The sequence below is a fragment of the Rana temporaria genome, chromosome 5, assembly GCF_905171775.1.
Source record: "Rana temporaria chromosome 5, aRanTem1.1, whole genome shotgun sequence".
NCBI classification, from domain to species: domain Eukaryota; kingdom Metazoa; phylum Chordata; class Amphibia; order Anura; family Ranidae; genus Rana; species Rana temporaria.
Window position 1 is genome coordinate 35,858,673 of NC_053493.1, and position 21,524 is coordinate 35,880,196.

Sequence of the window (21,524 nt, forward strand, 5' to 3'; positions counted from 1 at the left end):
CCTTGTCTTATCTAATGTCACCAGATACCAGGCCACCTAGTGACAGAAGAGAGAAGTGCAGCAATTCCAGAATTGGGGGGAAATCAATTGACCTCCTAACAATTGGCCAAGGCAACTGTCATTTGGCAAATTAATTTAATAGCAACCCTGCCTAAACATCAGGGTGCTACAAAAGTAAAAATACTGATGCCCAAACATGTTTTACCTTAATTCAAGAAATGTTCAGGCTTTAGAACCGCTTTAAGTATGCCCGTATGAACAAAGCCATACTCTCCAACATCTACCAAACAACGTAACCTCAGTTGTGGGTGGAAAGACCCTTTAAACGGCCCAACTCAGCAGCAGAATGCCCCTGAAAATGATTCTGAAAATGTTGGCAGCTAATTCTTCAGCAAGCTTTCTCCCTCCAAGCCAAAACCGAGGAGAATCCAGAGACAGATACTTCTCATTCTGTTGTCTCGGATTATTCTGGTCACTTCCCCTGAATGGAACATGAACGTTATTAAATCTATCTTTACTTAGGATGAATAGTTAATTATTTCTTACAGCTCCAGGCTTTCGGCAGCCCACATACAGCCTTCTCCTCGCTCGGCACATATTCTTTAATTACAAAAAACACAATTCTAAAAACTCATATGTGCGTCAGTGCGTCCTCCTCTATATGGATCCTATAACTTGTGATCAATGCGAGCAACAGATGCAACATTCAGAAGATATCACAGCAAGAAGACATTGATTTCATCCATTGTCTATAGTGAGGAAGAAAAAAAAAAAAAAAAACACAGCACAATAATAACTCACAAATTCAATGGTAGGTGTGCAAGACGAGCAAAACTGGATCTTTACAGTTAAGCAATACAAATGAAGTCAACAAAAGTCATTTTATATGGTGGATGCAGCCTGTCCTTGGAGGATTGTGTAATGATGACATATGTTCTCTAAGGTTGGCCGTGATTATGTGGACATTTCCTTAAAGTGGACCTTACACTCAATGCAAGGTCTGCTTAATTAGTAAGAACCCCCCATGTTAAACTACTGTTAAAAAAAAGTTAGGGGCCCATTCATACTTCTGCATTCTGGCAATGTACCCAAAAATGTATGCAATAATGCGTGTTGCCACAATGCATCTGCTCTACGTGTGGCATGTTGCGTTGCCATTTAAATGGCACCCCATTGTGCAGTAGAGCAGTGCACCACAATGCATACATCACATAATGTGGTATACGTTATGAAAACATTTTCATCCATTGTGGTGCAAAACGCAGCCAATTCATAATATACGTGTTGCCTTAAAGCGAAGTTCCAACCAGATACCATGCAGATACCCGTCTAAAGCCCTGTACACACGGGCCAAAATCTCGTTAGGAAAAAACCCACGTTTTTCCTGACGAGATTCTTGGCAAGAATCTCTTGCCGCCCGAGTGTACAGACACTCCTTTCAAAAGAACCGCGGATCTCTTGAAAGGCAAGAACGCGGTGACGTCATCGTGTACGACGAGCATGCGCTCGTCACATTCGATGCCGTCGCCGCCATCTTGCTGCACCCCACCTATGCCTAGGAAGCTATCGTGCATGCATCAAAGTAATTTCGAGTATGCGCGGGTTTCCATGCCGACAGGCAAGTATACACACTCTCGGGTTTCTCGGCAGGAAAACTGCAGAGTATCTCACGACGAGAAAAATAGAGAACATGTTCTCTATTTTTCTTATCTAGATTCTGGGCAGTTTTCTTGTCGAGAAACCTCAAAGCCTCGTACACACGCTCGGTACTCGGCAAGAAAGCTCTGCCAGTAGTTTTCTTGCTGAGTAAACCGAGCGTGTGTACGAGGCTTAATACAGGTTTTTTTCTCCCACTTCCAGGCATAGATAACCAAGCCACCGGTGGCCATCTACGCCACGTTCAGCGCCTCCACCGTCAAGTGTTGCCAACCTGTCAGATGAAATTACTGACACAACACCCAAAAATTACTACAATATGCAATTAGCAATATGAGTTAGGTAGATAATAAGGCAAAAAACATTTTCTTTTTTATATATTGAGTAAGTAGCTCAGGGACCGGCCTCAGGAGGGCAAGAAATTAGAATGGGCGGCACACATACACAAAATTGACTCTCACAGTGACACCGACAGCAGTGTGCAGCAGCACAGATGACACTTCGCCGACACGACACATCCCTTCCCCTGAGTCACAGAGATAGTCTCTCTCCAAGCCAAGGCTAAACAGCACTGACGGTTCTGGTCTCAGCCTGCCTTGCTCCCATACCGCCGACCTGCACAGGAGGCCCAGGTTGGCTCCATTGCACCATGACATCACACGACGTGCTCGGGCACCGCCTCCGCCAGAGCTGCCCGATTACACTATAGTAAGCACTCGCATGGTCCCAGCCGGCTCCGGACCAAGCCGAGCATCACAGCCATATTTTTTACTGGCAACCTTTTACCTTTACTGGAGGAAATTTGCCTGTTTTTTTACTGGCTGCCAGTAAAAATACTGGCGGTTGGCAACACTGCCTCCGTCACACAGGTCCCAGAAGACAGCAGGGACCAGTGGGGGTCGCGCATTAGGGAACCAGGCTGTGAAACCGCAAAGCTTCACTTCCTAATTCCCTTACCGAAGATGGTGGCACCTTCACCCGAGAGACAGATCGGCTTCAGGTGCCGACATTGCGCCCTGGACAGGAAAGTGTCCTTATTTTAAGTCAGCAGCTGCAGTATTTGTAGCTGCTGAAAATAAAATAAAATTAGGCGGAACTCTGCTTTAAAGGCCTCATTCAGATGGGCAATTACTCCCATCCTCCGGGCAGAGCAGATGGATGTGTATCCACCTCCAAGCTGCGTGCAGGCAGCCCATAGAAGTGGATGCATGGGCACAGACACAAGTCAAAGTTTGACACGTGGGCAGGAGCGGGTGCCCGGATCCGAATGCCGACACTGTGTTCGGATCTATTCACCCCAGCGCTCTTCAAGTTTGAAGGCCCCCAAAGAGTTAATAAAAGGAGTTGTAAAGTGTGCAGCAGCCGCCCCCAGCACCCCCTAATACTTACCCAAACCCCATCTCTATCCAGCGATGTCCACAAGTCCCTTCGCCCTCCATACAATGCATTGAGGTGAGCTTCAGCTGCACACAGTTAAAAATGTTTGCAGCCAGACTCAGTGGAGGGAGATTTCTGCAGCATATTTGACAAGTACAAAATCACAGTATATATAAAATATGTAAAAGTGGTTGGAGGGAAGCTTCAGAATGCAAAGATGTTTTTATTACAAATCATGTGAGTAGACTGCAGTTCCTCTTTAGGATCTCTTTACAGCCAGATCCGCTTTAATTTACTTACAATCTTTAGTTCTGTCAAATTAATTCATGTAAAATGACCTTGGCAACCTTCCCTTGAACTGTGATGCTTAACAGTTATGAACACGCTGGTTTCATAGCCAGGAACCATGAGGCCCCGTTCACACCAGGGTGGTCCTTTGCAGTTAACATTGTTTTGTGGTGTATTAACATGCATTTCATTCATTTGAATGAGTTTCCGAATGCACCACAACGGGCGGAAAATCCAACCTGCATCATTTTTTTCTAACGCAGAGCAATAAAAAGTAGGAGCGTTATGGAAGTGCTCTGGGATGGAATTTGCAAATAATGACACAGCGGCACATTATTGCATGTAACTTGCATTACCGCAGTGCAGGGGGGTGAAAGGGGCCCAAGCCTTTAACCCCAACCTGTTGCCGCCCACATAATTTATAGTGTACAGTGGCAAAAGGGTGGGCTTTACCAGCCGCAGGTGTTACTGGGCAGCTGATGTTTCTGTACTGAAAGTGTGCACACTGTGCGCTCCCAGCACAGCGACTGACCCATCAAAGACTGCTGTGGATCCCCATCAACAATCAGTAGCTGCTGGGACCAGATCCCAATCATGGTGATCCAGAGAAAATCCGATTGCTTCTTAGGGGATCAGGAAGGATTTTTTTTTTCTAAGCGAATTGGATCATGCTTTATTGGAGTTTTCTTGCCTTCCTCTGGGTTTTTTGTGTGTGGTTTTTTTTTCTCAGTGGGTTGATGTGCCGCCCAATGGGCATAGATTTGTTATATACAATACTGTTTCTCTTAAAGCGGATCTCCACCCTAAAGTGAAACTCACGCTGATCAGAACCCTCCCCCCCTCCGGTGTCACATTTGACACCTTTCAGGGGGGTGCAGATACCTATCTAAAGACAGGTATTTGCACCCACTTCCGGGCACACAGTTTGCAGTTTACTGCAGGGGGGGACGTCACCTCCCGTCCTCCCCCTGTTGTGCTCTGGGAACACTCGGCTCCCAGAGCACAGCGGGAGCCAATCAGCGGCGCAGCGCAACTCGCGCATGCGCCATAGGGAACCGGGTAGTGAAGCCGGAGCGCTTCACTTCCTGGTTCCCTCACTGAGGATGGCGGGGGGAGCAGCAGAGTGACAAGCAATTGCTCGTCCTCTGCTGCGGACGTCGCTGGACTCCAGGACAGGTAAGTGTCCTAATATTAAAAGTCAGCACCTGCAGTATTTGTAGCTACTGGCTTTTAATATTTTTCATGGCACATCCGCTTTAACCATTTTCTATGGATGTTAGGTTTGCTTTACATGCTGCCATCTAGTGATCTTTTGTGGCAATGCAAAGTTTTCTGTATTTCTTTGTTTGATCTATGACACACTTCCTCTCTGTGTAATGCTCCACCCTTCTTCCTGAGTTTGTATTTCCTGTCTAATGGAGAACAGTTTAACAGGCCTCATGCAACATGGCCACATGTATTCTGCATAAGTAAGCTACAGACTGTATCATCTTTTGACCACACAATACTACAACCTGTTCATCTGCTGTAACCTGTCATCTGATGTATTCTGATGTTTTGGATTAAAGCAACTTCTGTGAATAGAATCGGTACTGGCGAGTTCAAGCTATCTGATAAGGATTGTCCACTGATTATATCTGCTAGGCATAGAGGTCTGGCATGTATAAGTCTCACAAGGGATAAGTCGCTTCACAACAATCTGAGTCAGAACAGTAGAACTTAAAGTGAAACTTTCATTTTTTCATCTTTCCATCTATTACATCTTCTGCCCTTGTTGTTTTACCTTTGGATAGTAAAACATTTTGAGTATCCCCTGCAACAAAAATGCAATTTTTGACAAGATACTCCCAAGGGGAAATCTCATAAAAAGGGATGCAGACCCTGCCGCTTTCCTCATTGGAGCCCTGCAAGTGCAGCAACTGGATGATTTTATAATTACTATTCACATTCATTTTGCAAATGAACACAGACCATTATTTCTTCAAATAACAAAAAGGTAGCAATCTGCAACAAAGTTTGTTAAAATCCTTGCAATGTACATAGATCACCCAGAGGGGAATGTTTTTTTTCTCAGAGTTATGCCTCATACACACGACCGGACTTTCCAAGAAAAAAAGTCTGACGGGCTTCCCCCCCCCCCTTCGGAAAGTCCGGCCGTGTGTAGCCTCCATCTGACTTTTTGTCAGAAGTCAGACAGACCTTAGATGGAGAACCTGTTCTGCGGACTTTTGCAGTGTCAAAAGTCCGACGTGTGTACAAGGCATTACTCTAAGGCCCCGTACACACGACCGAACATGTCTGCTGAAAAACTGGTCTGCGGACCAGTTTCAGCAGACATGTTCGGTCGTGTGTACGGCCGAGCAGACAGGTTTCCAGCGTACATTTGTCCGCCAGACCGTTTTCGAGCGGACAAATGTTTCAAAACATGTTTAGAAACATGCCCGCTGGAATCCTGTCCGTCGGACATGTTCGGTCGTCTGTACAGACTTATCGTACATGTCCGAGCGGCCGCCATCCCTCGCATGCGTCGAATGACTTTGACGCATGCGTGGAAGCATTCAACTGCCAGGGCCGCGCACGTCGCCGCGTCATCGTCGCGGCCTCATCACCGCGTATCGTGTACGCACGCATTTCTGTATGATGGTGTGTACAGCCATCATACAGAAATCTCCGGGCGGGCATGTCCGCTGAAAATGGTCCGGCGGACCGTTTTCATCAGACATGTTTGCCCGTGTGTACAAGGCCTAACATTCTACCGTTATACTGACATACTAGAGCAGTGGTTGTCAACTTACAAAAGGTATATGGGGCCTCAAATTCAGCCCGTGATATCACCATGTATGTATTGCTACAAATGACTGTCAAAGACTGAAGACTTACAAGAAGAGATGTCATAGACTGTGCTACAGGAGTTGTTGGAGACTGCAGTCAGGCTGTCAGAGACCGGGGACATGTTACCACTGCTGACTGGTGGGTCAGAGGGCCGCACTGCAGACACCAAAGGGCCGCATGTAGCCTTTGGGCCACAAGTTGGGCACCAGGGGCATTAGAGGAAATGGTGGGCAGAGACTGTAGACATGCTATAGGTTTGGTTGTAGACTGGAAATACGCATCAGAAACTGGGGGTACGAGGAAAGTAAAGACCACCCTTCACAAACCAACTTCCGCTATGTACTGTTGGGGTCCACAAGTACAACATGTAACAGTCGGGCCATAGGGCACCAGAACTTTAATCCCATAACAACACAAAAAAAAAACTACTACTAGGCTAGGCTTGTTACTGCAGTAGCCAAACCTTCTCTTTTCTTAGTACAGGTATATCTGTGCGCACCGAGGAACATCATAGCTTTCATTTCAATTGCTGTGTGTTCCTGCCGCTCGCCGACACATGCAGCCCCGCCCCCTGGCCAGGGAACTTTGACACACCTCACTCATGATTGGATGGGAGATTCGTCTATAAAATTCCCGGGACCAGGAGGCAGGGTTGTGTGTGACAGCGAGTGCAAGGAACACACGGCAATTGAAATGAAAGCCGCCAGTGATGTTCCCTGCGCTCTGATGATCCAGCCGCCCACTCTCCTCTCTTCCCCCTCCACGAGCACTGGGAGAAGGACTGCCGCATGACGGCAGTGCTCACCCCCCAGCTTCCCAGGCAGCCCTTGCTCGCCAGCCCTCAAAATCCACTCGCAAAATGCGAGCAGGCGAGTGGATTTTTTGAGGGCTGTTTATAAGTTTGTGGCTGCATCTATGGTTGCATTCTATGTCTTTTTTCTGTATAACGTTCCCATTTCCTTTCTGCAGTTAAGCTGCAAAGCTCATGTGGACTGTGCACCATCTGTTGGGTCTACAGTCTGTGTTTTCCAGTCCTAACATATGTCCTGTCCTAGGGCGACAATGCAGATCCTCCATACATAGAGTACAGTATGCGTTGTCACCCTAAAACAGGAAGTGTTCACCATGCAGGATCTCTTGACGAAAACTAAAACAGGCACTAAATCTAAAGACTGGTAAGCTTTTCTGAATTTAGATTTGCTTTAAAGGATAAGCTATACCCAAGAAAAAAATTTAACATGTTGCAGTTTACAGTCCTTAGAAATGGTGGCTACATTAGTTTCTTATTCTTCTCCTTTTAAGCCAAGAACATTATCAGCAAATACCTGTAAGATCTTGCCGGAAATGCAGTATCCTTGTCTCTTCCGGTAACCTGCACCGACTAATATCTTCCTTCATGGCGATCTGCTGAAAACGCCAACCTTTCCAAAATCTCCAACCACGTCACTTCCAGCGACTCTCCAGCAGCAATAATTGGAGATTGAAGAGTTGCCTGTTTTCACAGAACACTGGCAGCGTATACAGTATGGTACACCATATAATGAGTGGACGTTTTGTTAGTCCGCCCAACACTAGACAACATGGCCGTCTCCAAGGCGGCAACAACTTTATTCCTCCCTACTCGATGTTCTGTCAAAACAGCTAGCTTTTCTTTTACCGTACTGTATACACTGCCGATGTTCTGTGAAATCAGGCAACTCATCGAAATCTCCAATTATTGCTGCTGGAGAGTCACCTGAAGTGACAAGTTTGGAGATTGAGTTGCAGTTTTCAGCAGAACATCCCCTCCAACAGAGATGGAGATACAGACAAGTTAGGAGTCCGTATTAGAAGAGCAGCCGAGGAAGCTTGGCTCCCTCCAGGGATACAGTGGAGGAGTGACGTAGCTAACCAGAAAGTGTGGTATTTGTAGGATTACCAGGTAAAAATAAAGCAAAAAGAAACTTGGGGAAAAAAAATAATAATAATCTAGTGCAGCCACCATACCAAGTACTAGGAAGCTGTAATATATTACAATTTTCAGTTTTTAGTTTAGATGGACTTTAAAACAAGCATTATATTGCAGCTTACCAATTCTCAGGTGTAGTGGTACTCCCCGTAGGGGCTTTTGAGTGTAGCGGTCTGACGTTGTCTGGTCTGATGAGTCGATTTCAGCTGCGATATTCAGATGGTAGGGCGAGAATTTGGCATAAACGACATGAGAGCATAGATCCATCCTGCCTTTAATCAATGGTTCAGGCTGGTGGTGGTGTAATGGTGTGGGTAATATTTTGTTGGAACACTTAGTACCAATTGAGCATCATTTAAACCCCACGGCCTACCCGAGTATTAATACTGACCATGTCCATCCCTTTATGACTACAGTGTCCCCATCTTCTGATGGCTCCTTCCAGCAGGATAATGCTCCATGTCACAAAGCTCCAATCATCTCACCACTGGACAATGAGGTCACTGAACTCCGATGGCCTCCAGACTCACCACATCTCATCCAATAGAGAAGTAGTTCCTAACATTTTTTCAGAAGAGGCACCCTTTAAATGTGTAGCGCCTGTGTACTTTCAGTACAGGTGCTATGTTAAATTTGGAGGAGGATGAGAGGGTTACTTTGCTCTCATCCATGTTGATTTGTGTAAATTGGGTTTCTGCCAGGCTGGGCTGTTCTGTGGTTCCATTTTGTGTCCCAGAGATACCGTTCCATCTCTGGATAGCAGGTGGCACCAGAGTCGTCCAGGCGGAGGCGCCTTTCTCCAGCAGCCAATCAGAGGAGTGTTTCCCTCGCGGGGTATGCTGGGGGAGGGTATTTCTTGGGCAGACACCATTTTATGGGGTCTTCGCTCATTCCAGGTGCGGCACCCACCTTTAGGGTGTGCGCGCACCACAGGCCCCGGCGAGATGGCCTACGCAGTCATCCCAGTTCTGGGCCCTCAGGGCCCGGAGCAACTGAAGCTGCAAAGGGGCCCCAGTGACTTACTGGGTCCCCACATTCCAAGAGGAAGATCCCAAGCGAGTTGTGCTGTTTAGTGGGGAGTCGGTCTGAGGTGAGCCCGGAGGCAGGTGATCCAACAAGGCTTAGACAATCCATCGGGGATCTGGGGGACCGGACACTGAGAAGTTGTATGCTGCAACTTGTCAGTCGGTGACCCCAAAACCAAGAGGTCTACCTGAGGGAGATTCAGGCAAATTATATTAAATTGAGAGGATTCACTCTATTGTCTACGTTCCTGAGTAGAGGGCCTGTGGCGGAGGTTCCACTTCAGATTCTAATTCTATTAGAGTCAAGTCGGTGGCAGAGACTTGTTCCTTCTCAAAAAGTTCCGAGTGATACTCTGGCTACCAGGTCGGTGTGAGAGGCCTGTCCAGGTACACTATACCCACTCCGGCTGGAGTGGCAACGTGATTTAAAGTCCCATTGGAGGCAGGACTGCTTCCGTTATCCATAGCCCTGAATCTGCAAATTCTCCTTTCACCAACCTTTCTCTATCTACCTCAAGTTAACCGTTTGCCATGTTGGGCAAGTAATAAAAGCACAGAAAACGACATCCTGCTGTTTGGACATTCCGTCATTGCTCATCATCATCCCTAGACACATCACAGAGGCAACATAACATGCCATCCCAAATCTAACCAGCGGCACCTGCGGGGGTAGCGCCACACGTGGGGGCTCGTCCGGGATCGGCTGTTACCTCTGGCAACAGAACTGTGAGTTCAATTTTATTATCAAGAGCAAGGAATTGTCGGGTGTTTACCATGTGGTGAAGAAGGAGTTAACCTCAAGTAGCTGTAACCTGGGTGTACGTGCGGTGAAGCCACATGCGTCTGCCACGTGTGAAGAGAAAAGTTTCTTCAAGTGGGAGGAGCTACCCACCCCTGCGTGAGACGTAGGGCGAAGTTTCGCACCAAACCAGCAGAGTGATCGCCCGCCTACGAGAGAATGCCACGTGCAAGAGGTCTGCTGCCTTGGTGCCATTCACAGCTTTTCAGCGATTGAGACCCGATGACTGCTCCGGGAGTCTCCGCCATGTCTACTGCTGCCGGAGTACCCCCTTACTGACACGGGGATCCATTTATTATTATTATTATTATTATTATACTAGAAAGTCTTGAGGCACCCCATTTTAAAATGTAAAAAACTATTCTAGTAAATAGATTTACATAATGCATCATCAATACATATAGGACACCCAACATTAGAGGTGATTTATTCTCCAAAGCCAATACACTTCTGCAACTTCAGTGCCGGCCCAAGACATTGTGCTGCCTGGTACCAAGAATGAAATGCTGCCCCCCCCCCCGAAAAAAAAAATACGCCCACCAAAATGCCCCCACATCCATTATTTTATATCATGATAACTAAAGTGGACCTATCCTGGCTCTATACATGTATATAGGAGTATAAAAAGGACCTGTTATGGCTCTATTCATGCAATTAACCCCACAGTGGAGCGGAGCTGGCGAAATGGGATGGCGTGTGGGCGGCAATTTGCTGCCCCCGTGAAAGTGCTGCCGGGTACAATGGTACCATCGGGTCCCATGGTAGGGCCGGCCCTGTGCAACCTGGTACTGACTAGTATTACAGTGTTTCTCTTCTGCCTTAATTTCTCTCCATCACTCAGCTAATGAGACCCCAAAGCCGATGGAGAGGGGCAGGGAGGGTCAAACAAAGATGATATGCAAGCAACAGACTTCCTCCTCATCAATTGATGATGCCATTGGTCATTAGGAGGTTGGCAGCTAGAAGGTTTTAATGGTGTACTATGAAAACCTGAGGCTTTGTGTAACTATAGGGCAGGTTTCATCCACACACCGGCTTGTATGCAATTGTGGAACAATTTTTAGGCATTTTGCCAAGGCACCCCTAAGGCTGGGTTCACATCACAGCATGGAGCGGCTCACAGCAGGGGTCCGTGGCGTCCCTGTTAAAGCGTAGGTTCACCCAAAAAAAAATTTTTTTAACATTACATTCAGCCGAGTTGTCCAAAAAACAATCTGTTTTTTTTTTCCCAGCCCTACATACCGTATTTCACCGGCGCTTCCGGGTATGTCTTCTGCGGGACTGGGCGTTCCCATCTGATTGACAGGCTTCCGACCGTCGCATACTACGCGTCACGAGTTGCCGAAAGAAGCCGAACGTCGTTGCACAGGCGCCGTATAGAGCTGCACCGACGTTCGGCTTCTTTCGGCAACTCGTGATGCGCTGTATGCGACGGTCGGAAGCCTGTCAATCAGATAGAAACGCCCAGTCCCGCAGAAGAAATACCCGGAAGCGGCGGTGAAATACGGTATGTACAGGGAAAAAAAAAGTCATTAGGACTGCCTCCCCTGTGTATCTATCACTCCCAGTGCCATCATGGGGCCCCCAATTTTGGGGCAGCGTGGTCTCAAGGACCAGCTGCTTTGGGCAAAAAACAGGGGCCCCCTGGGCAGTGCCCAGATGTGCCCTCTCATTAAGACAGCCCTGGCTGGATTCGGATCTGAATTCGGACCAGAAGACACACAGGACTCTGTGCAATTTGGAGCCGCTCCGGAGATGTGTGAACCAGCTCCATAGAGAGCCAGTCACAGGCTCCCGATAAGCAAATCTGATGCAGGGACACCCAGCCCATCCAAAATAGTGTAAATCCAGCCTGAAGAAATCTCAAGGCACCCTGGTTGAAAAAGGATGCAATAAAGAACCTTTGGGATGTGGTGGAATGAGAGATTCGCATCATGGATGTTCAGCTGACAAATCTGCAGCAACTGCGTGATGCCTTCAGGTCATTATGGACCAAAATCTCTGAGGAATGTTTCCAACACCTTGTTGAATATATACCATGAAGAATGAAGGCCGGTCTGAAGGCAAAAGGGGGTCCAACCCAATACCTAATAAATTGGCAGCCCAGGTGAGTGTATTATCACCGGTACAGGAAGCATCCAGATGGAACCCACCCCGAACAAGAGAAGAGCATGCAAACCGAGCCCCTGCTGTCAACTGAACCCAGAATCCCAGCGCTGCAAGGCTTCCCCAAACTATAGTGTCATCAGACTGTTATGTAGGTTATTGCATTCACCAGATTATCCCATTGAAATGCTCTGAATACAGTAGATTGATAGTGGATTGGATCTATCATACAACCGGAAAATTATTATTCTTTTTTTAAAAGATTGCCATGTTTTTTTTTCTTGTTATTGATAAACTAGAGAGCCGGTGGAGCGAGGTGTTCCCCCCGAGGGACTGGAAGTCGAGAACTGGATCACATTTACTCTTCTGCTTTGAATAATTTAAAATCAGGCTTTGCATAGAAGCGGCCGTGTTGCACGGTTTTAAGGCGTGGGATCTGTGGATCGCCTTGCGCGGCGTAGGGAAGGAATAGGTATGTGCCTGGGGGTGGGTAAAGGGGGGGGGGGGATTTACGTGCAGCTTAATAAACCGTAACTCACCGTTGTGCTGTGCCCCTTCTCTCTGTCCGATTCACCTGCAACTCTTCGGCATGTCCCCCCTTCGCTGTCAGCGATTGCAGTAAGGCCAGGCTGGGCTGAGCGAATGAATTCACAACATGCTGGTGCTGAGAGAAGGAAGGGGGAAGGATGTACTACACGGCTCAGAGAGAGAGGGGGAAATCACAAGCTGCAAAACAGGGAGATCTCAGCAGGTGGCCAATTCTCCAAGGATGCCGAGGCATCACGTCTAACCCTGTATAGACAAAATACATAATACAGTGTGCAGGGAGCCGGCCAGCCGCAGAGGCTCTGCTGCCTTAGCAGGGATTTCTTGGAGCATGGGATGAGGATGGACTTGCCTTGTAGTGTAGTGTATGAAAGGGAAGTCGCCTGCAAAAAAAATACAGTCCCTGCAGTAGTAATGCAGCCAGGATACACGTGAATTCTGCCACTTCGGGAGGCGAGCCTTTAGGCTGCGTTCACACCTGAGTGTAGCATCTGAGTGTTTATTATGCACGTTTTTACGTGGAATTTTAGCACGTTTTTATACAGCTTTTTTTTATTAACCAAAAGAAAAAAACTCATCTGTTGCATAATTTCCTGCTAGGTATTTTCAATCTTATTAGCTTTTTCGATTAGCTTTTATTTTTTAATTTATTAAAAAAAATCGTTAGTGTAAGGTGTTAGATAAAAGAAAAAACAAGGGGCAAAGATAGCCCATAAGTTGGACTTTAAGGGCACAATGAACAGTGGAAAGTATACAAAATTAATTACAGTATTTATTTATAACGATATATGGTACAAAAAAATCTTTGATATTTAGAAAGAATTAAAAAAAAAAGCATAATTAATTATATATATATATATATATATATATATATATATATATATATATATATATATATATAAATAACATGATGAGTGAGCCCCTATGCATCGTAAGGGGTTAGAGTTAAAGTGGATTGTAAACCTTTGTTTATTTTATAATAACAAACACGTTATACTTACCTCCACTGTGCAGAGTGGCCCGACCTTGTCTTCTGGGGTCCTTGTGGCTCCTCCCCACATCATATAACCCCCTAGGAGAAGCGCTCTCCCTGGGGCTTTTGCATGCATAGACACAGAATGCCAGACTCAGTCCCCGCCCCCCCCCCCCAGCGTCCGCGTCAGTGGATTTGATTGACAGCAGTGGGAGCCAATGGCTGCACTGCTATCAATCTATCCAATATAGAGCCAAGAACCTCGGGCAGAGAGGTAGAGCGCGTATCCGCCGTGGGAACGAAGGGCTCAGGTGAGTAAAACGGGGAGGGGGGGGGGGGGTCAGTGTCAGAAGTTTTAGGATGCATCAAGGCGGCAATGTCACCGTCCAAATCGGTAGTTCCTGTACAATTTTTGGCAACTTCAGGGGTCGATTTTGAATACAGATGTCTATTCGACGATTCGAACGGTTCAGCTGTCCGTCAACTCGCCCCCAAAATCGGGCTGCATTGCCGGTTTGAAATTTTGATTTCAAACCCACCCTCAATGTAAACCTAGGCTAAGGCTTGATTCACACCAACAGGTGTGTGTGGGGCAGCCCATTCAGGTCAATGGACTGCCATTAGGGTTGCCACCTCATCCCTTTAAAACAGAACACATATGAATTACACAGGTTCTGTGGCTAATTAAGGTGGTAATTAGACTCATTTGGAGCCTTACCTGCATTAAATCAGCCACAGAACCTGTGTAATTCATATGTGTTCTGTTGAGGTGGCAACCCTAACTGCCATACGAGCAAGAAATGTGGAATGAACTCCCTGCAGTAGTAATGCTGCCGGAGGATATACATGAATTCTGCCACTTCGGAGGCAAGCCTATAAGAAAGAGGACCTGTCGCTCGTAGGTTGTCGTAATTACCTTTCCTGCCGCAATAGCACATCTTTATTCATAGTAGGGCTCATGGGCAAAAAAATATGCCACTGTTAAAAGGCGTTTCTAGGTTATTATGCATATGCACATTGTGACGTTAACGGGCATATTTTATTGGGCCACTTTGGAATGTGTGGAGTGGAGTTTCTCCAGAACTTAGTAAATGACCAAAAGCTCTGCTGCCTTCCATCATCCAAACATGTGCAAGCAAAAAATATTTTTTTTTCCCCATCAGCCCCCCCCCCCCTTTTTTTTAAGCCTGTGGTGTGTAAACACACTCCAAAAACTACACCCGGTGCAATAAAAAAAAAAAAAAAAAAAAAAAAAAAAGTACACACCAAAAAGTGAGACACAAAAAGTGCACAGGGTGTAGATATGGTCCGCCTCCAAAGAAAATGGACCTTTGACCCGATTCCCTGGGGCGTTAGGCTCCAGACAGGGAACTTCATATGGTCCATCTGGCCGAAACCAGATGGACCCCGTTCTTTGGGAGATCCAGATGGACCAAGTACTAGGTGGGGCTACCCCGAAGGGAGACCCCATGAGAAAGGGTGAACCAAGCCAGAAGGCCATGTCCCCCCCCCTCCCCCAAGACGTTCAGGGCAGGCCCGAGGACCTACACCCTACTAATCAAATGTGAAACGTGTACAAACCCAACAACCAAAAAGAAAAAAACATTAAGTGACAAACACGACAAGCAAAAAAGTGGGGAAAAGGGAATTTGAGAAAGTGCTAGGTGCCATTGTGAAATCATGGCCGGCCTTCCTCTGGTCCTAGCCAAAAGGCCCAGCTCCAGAGGCAGGTGTAAAAATAAAAAAGTGATGGTGCAGTGACCTAGGTGCCATAACTCAAAGTGACCCTCACTCACAGTGAGATTACGGCACCCCTGAACTGCCATTCCAGGGGCTCATGCACCACAGACTTTCTTCAGGACCCCGGGAGTTTTTCTGCCTCCCTGGGACACCTCCCTGGAGGTCACATCACCAGATGCTCCTTGCGCCTCCCAGCCACTGGCCAGACAGATGTAGCAGTCATTCCTAAGTTAGGGAGAGATCTGCCTGAAACCAGAGACAAGCCTGGTGACCCCACTTTCCAATAGGTCAAGGCCATTGAATAGTGATACAGAAGACATGTCAGAGCTCTGGGTCTGAAGTCTGCAAGTGCCTATAGAACATTAATCTGAGAACTCCTTTTGCACATGACAGGTTCCCTTTAAGAGAACCTGTTGCCTGCCTGCACTGGGTTGATTGAGGCTGAATAAGTAAGAAAAGTCAAAATACTCAGTTAATATCTAACCAGCATAACATGCAAACAAGTGGGAAAGGCGAGCGCACAGAGCAGAGTCCCAGATGTCTGATTGCTTTTACATATATATATGCAAACGTCTAGGAAAAAGCTGAAGCTGAAATCTCCATTTGCATAAACACCCATAATGTTTTCCTTCTGCCTGGCCTCCTAGTGAGATGGGACCTGGCATGGAGCCCACGTGCTTCTAAGTGCAGCTTTTGCATTCTATAGGATCTAATGATACCATTAACATAAGAGGCACCTAATGCAGAACTATACACGTACCGTACTCCTGAACTCTGTACATAACACACCCCTGAACTCTACACTCTGTACGTAGCGCACTCCTGAACTCTGTACGTAGCGCACTCCTGAAATGTGTACATGGCGCACCCCTGACACTCTGTACATAGCGCACTCCTGAACTCTGCACTCTGTACAAGGCGCACTTCCAAACCCTGAACTCTGAATGAAGCACATCCCAGATACGACTGTCCCTAGATGGGCAACCATACTGCTGATGCGGCTGGGATGAAATGGAATTCAACACCCCTGATCTATATTTTATCTCTACCTAGGGAGGAGGAAAAATAAAGGGTCATTGGTAGAAGGCAATCAGGGGAGGTATACAAAAGGCAGGAAGGAGAGATAAAGTGACATGCAACTGTTCATGCATAGCAAGATGCCCTTGGTCATTAGGGCCCTTGTCCTTGTCCTGGTTAGCCGGATTAAACAGTCTTAGTCCCACCACAATGCAAATTGGAATTACCACTGCAACACTTCAGTTAAAAGGTAGCTACAGTCACTTCTGTGAAAACAGTAGCGGCTCACTTTTTTTTTTTTAAAAGACACTCACCTGTCCTCGCCCGAGCTGGTTGTTCACCGGTCTCTAGGTCCCTGGCATGGGCATGTAAACTGTGGCCAGCCAGCTGCGACTCCTTGCGGCTTCATTGCCGGCTTCCCACTGTGCATTCGGAAGCCACCCTGCACTTTCGGAATGGTCCAGCAGCCTTCTGAGACCTGTGACATGTCCCAGAAAGTTTTGGGGGCGAGAGATCCGCTGCAGCCATCAGGGCAAAAGTGGGAGCAGGTACCTGCCAAAACCAGGTATCTGGTTTAAAAAACAAAAAGATCATGCACCGGCCTCTGCGTCGGTGCATGATCTGCTGATCGCTGGTGCAAAGCTTTACAGGCTCCTGCAACAAGAAATAATAAATGCACATTTTTTTACCTTCTAAAAAGTGAACGTATCCTTTAAGTTGGCCATACACCAACACTAATGTTGTACATATGGATGAATCTCCCACTGCGCCTATTGTATTTTGACAGCCGGTACCGCCAGATGTCAAAATACTCAAACAATGGTTGCACAGCCACATTTCAGCCAACACATTTTTGGCTGGCTCCTTCAAATTTTTCAAATTGGAGGGAGCTCTGACAGGAGGCTCAGGGCCACCCACCAAGCAAATCCCAGCCGGTTCCTCAGGACCCAGACAAAAGTCGTACAGTGTACGGCCAAGCTTTAAACAAAACTATATGGATGAATGCCAAGCTTTAAACAAAACTATATGGATGAATGGTTGGGCAGGAGGTGACCAACATGGCCACTCACTGAGGAAATTGTGGCTAGTTCACAGTTGGTTCATCAAGAACCGGCCACAATTCGTACAGTGTATGGCCAAGGTCTAGACAAAGCTATATGGATGAATGGTTAGGCAGGAGGTGGCCAACAGCTGTGAAATTGTGGCCGGTTCACAGCTGGTTCATCAGGAACTGGGCAAAATTTGTACAGTGTATGACCAAGCTCTAGACCAGGGGTGTCAAACTGAATTTCATTGTGGGCCGCATCAGCATTACTATTGCCCTCAAAAGGGCCGGTTGTATCTGTAAGATTAGATGTCCGGCGCATCCCCTCCCCTTACATTAGATGTCAAGAGCCACCCCGCCATCATAAGTTGAGTCCCCAACTCTCCCTTACATCACAGTGCATCCCCCTTTCCTTATGCTGCTGCTGGGAAGAAGCTGGATGCATTGTTTGAAAGCAGAAAGTAAGGGTCTGGAATAGGACCAGGAGGGATGGAGCTCTCCTGCAGCTGCAGGAGAGGTGCGAGGGCCACATGAAATGGCCTGGAGGGCCAGATTCGGCCCACAGGCCTTGTGTTTGACACCTGTGCTCTAGACAAAGCTATGTGGCTGAATGGTCCATGTAACAGCATTTAATAACAGTCCCTGGAATTCATAAAAGAGTGTCGTATACCAGTGGCTCGCAACTTTATTTAGACAAGGACCTGGTAAATTCTTCCAAAACCTCAAAACGGCCTCAAACTGTAAGAAGAAAAATGTAAGTCAAATTATACTCACACAATAATAAAAAAAATAATGAGAATACAAAATATGTATTGAAATGCTGGTAGGTTCTGTATGGGTCTCGGTGTCGCTCTGGGGCTCTGTGGTAGACTTGGTGACCTTGTAAGCAATGAGGTTTTTGGGATGAGCTGGGGGCAACTGTGGGGTCACTGCAGAGAGACGTGGGGTCTCTCCAGTAGGGTTGTACCGATACCAAGTATTTTCACGAGTACTCATGAATATGTTCCGATACCCAAAAACGATACCTTTGCGGTGCAATTTGAGACCATGAATAAATGAGTTCAATTCGCACAACAAAGAATCGCAATGCGGTTTGACTGCATGCGGTTTCCAGCACCGCTCCTGTGTGAATCCAGGCTTGTCATAGGGATTTCAGCCTGGGTTCACACAGGAGCGGTGGGGAAACTGCATGTGATTCTGGCATTTATTGTATATGGGCTCAAATTGCACCGCAAAAGGTATCGGTACCAGCGAGTACTTGACGTATTGGTGCTCATACTCGGCAATATGGCATCTGTGCAACCCTACTCTCCAGGAGGGGACTGGGGTGCACTACCGGAGTTTGAGGGACACTGTACGAAGCTGGGGGCACTCCAGGGGGCTGGAGCCTCTGCAGCAAGTTGGAGGCACAGTGGGAGGCGGAGGGGCTCTGCAGGCCATTATGGGAGATTGGGTAGTAAAGCCTCACGCACACTGGTGCTGTTAAACTCAAATTTTTGCGAGTTTGGGCGTTTTTTTTTTTACTGCCATTAAACTCCCCTCTATGCTATCCTATGTGTCCATGCATACGCGGATGATTTTAGCAGTTTATGGGCAGAAGAGTTTATGGGCTTGTGACAGACCTAGCCGGGAAATAGGCTTTTGGAGAGGACCGAATGCTAGCCTCTTGCCTTCCGATTATGGGCCCTGGATTTTAAGGTAACAATACTCTTTGTGAGGTGTATGCCTGGGGACCTTGAAGTAATGTTACTTTGGATTCAGGTCCATGTCCCCCCAAAACACAAAACTCCAGGAACCCTGTGTATGCCATATTATAAACAGTGACTGCTTCATAATGTTGGGGCTCATAGAAGATGCTGATGTCACCTACTCCAGCCACCTGTCTGTTATAATGTGGTTATTGTAAATAAGGCTAGTGTGAGCTCTAAGAGCCAATTCACACTGGGGCGGCACGACTTCGGGGGCGACTCGGCAAGGCGTCCTGAAGACGATTTCAGAGGCGACTTGCAAAATGACTTCTGTATAGAAGTCAATGCAAGTCGCCCCGAGCCGCCCCCAAAGTCGTACAAGAACCTTTTTCTAAGTCGGAGTGACTTGCGTCGCTCCTATTAGAACGGTTCTATTAAATAGAATGGGACGCGACTTGTCAGGTGGCTGAGTCGCCTGACGAGTCGCCCCAGTGTGAAGCGGCTCTAAGAGTATTTCACCCATTGTTTGTGTTAATTAACTTGGCTATTGTGTGAAGGTTTTCTGCGTTTCTATTTATGATAATATTGATCGCATCTTCTGAGCTAAAACACGGCAAGTCTGTCCTAAAGGTCATGTCTCCGAGTCACCTAGGCTGGGTAAAGTATTAGATAATTGGCTCATGTTAATTAGGTTTCTGGTTACAGTTTGTATTGTCATCCTTGTGTACCGTATTTATCGGCGTATACCGCGCACTTTTTTGCCCTGAAAATCAGGGCAAAATCGTGGGTGCGCGATATACGCCGATACCCTCTTTCCCGCGCCGAGTTTGAACACTGAGCCGGGATATACCGAGCGCAGTACACTTGTGTATAGTCGGGCAGGCTCGGCTCCTCTCTCGCTCACGTCCTAGACGTACAGGACTTGAGCGCGAGAGTAGCCGAGCCTGCCCGACTATACACGAGTGTACTGCGCTCGGTATATGCCGGCGCAGTATTCAAACTCGGTGGGGGAAAGCAGGGATCGAGCGGGGAGGACGCCGCAGAAGAACGCCGGACCCGACGAAGAGGACACCCGAAGACGGACGCCGGACCCGACGAGGCCGCAGCGCAAGACACCAAAACTGTAAGTACTAAAATGTTTTTTTACAGGAATGTCGGGTCCACTTTAGGGGTGCGCGCTATACGCCGGAGCGCACAATACCCCGATAAATACGGTATATATTTTATGTGAGATCTCAAATAAAAGGCTATTCCTGATGTACTCCAAGACTGGTGTGGTCTGGTGACTGGGTGGGTTAAAGAGTCTTGGATAGTGCTGGTTCTGGACAAAGGCAGGATTGACGGCGGACATAGTCCTAGGTTTGTGACAGGGCTGTTGTCTGAACGCCCTAAAATTGCACTCAAGAGCAGTTCTTCTGACCACGAAGAATGCCCATAAACTCTAGGCACATTTAGCACTTCAGCGCATATTTCAATGGCCAGAATAAATAAAAATTCTGGCCAATGAAATAATTAGGGGATTTGCAACTGGCTGGTGGCTCATGCGTCCTCAATAAATTTGGCACAGGACTTTCCAATGTGGCCATACCACCAAAAAAGTGTCTCAAGTGCTTTACTGAATTGCCCCAGGTTGTTCTAAAGCAGTGGTCTCCAAACTGCAGCCCTTTGCTTGCTTTTATTTGATCCTTGGGGCACTATTGTACCTATAATTCCCCCCACTGACACCAATGAAGGGGCAGAATTTCTCCCTAGGACACCAACAATGGGGCCCAATGTCACCAATGATGGGGCACAATTCCTGCCAAAATCACCAACAACGAGGCGCAGTTCATCCCACTGACACCAAAGATGGGAAATTGTTTATTTCTACTGACGTCAGCGCTTATTCAACTCCCAGTGGTCACAGTCCGGCCCCCCTTAAGTCTGAAGTACAGTAAACTGGCCCTTTGTTTAGAAAGTTTGAAGACCCTTGTTCTAAAGCTGTGATGATGCTACACAGCTGACCAGTCAGGATTGCAGGATAGTACTGAAAAAAAAAAAATTTAACCACTTGAGACCCGCGCTATTGACAAAAGACGTCAACAGCGCGGCTCTCAAGTGCCAAGTGGACGTCTTTGAACGTCTTTTAAAGTGCATTACCCGCGCGTGCCTCTGGGGGGCACGCAGTGGGTAAACACTGTCCCGGCGCATCGCTGAAGAGCCGATGCGTGTACCTAGCGGCCGCGATGTCTGCCGGGTACACACGATCGTCGGTAACACAGCAGGACGTGGAGCTCTGTGTGTAAACACAGAGCTCCACGTGCTATCAGAGGAGAGAAGACCGATCTGTGTCCCTTGTACATAGGGACACAGCATCGGTCACCTCCCCCAGTCACCCCCCTCCCCCCCCCACAGTTAGAACACACCCAGGATACACATTTAACCCCTTCCTTACCCCCTAGTGTTAACCCCTTCCCTGCCAGTCACATTTATACAGTAATTAGT

At 47.3% G+C, this 21,524-nt stretch overlaps 1 protein-coding gene across 4 annotated transcripts in view; it reads right to left on the reverse strand.

Moving 5' to 3' along the window:
* The window catches only part of CDK14 (cyclin dependent kinase 14), a 601,685-nt gene that overhangs the window by 466,523 nt on the left and 113,638 nt on the right, over positions 1–21,524 (reverse strand). Inside the window, exon 1 of one of the 4 annotated variants that reach the window (XM_040352391.1) lies at positions 12,571–12,705. The exons of the other annotated variants lie outside the window; for them this stretch is intronic. The gene's annotated coding sequence lies outside the window, so the exon portion shown is untranslated. Of the gene's footprint in view, positions 1–12,570; positions 12,706–21,524 lie in introns of those variants that run through there. 4 annotated transcript variants of the gene reach the window in all.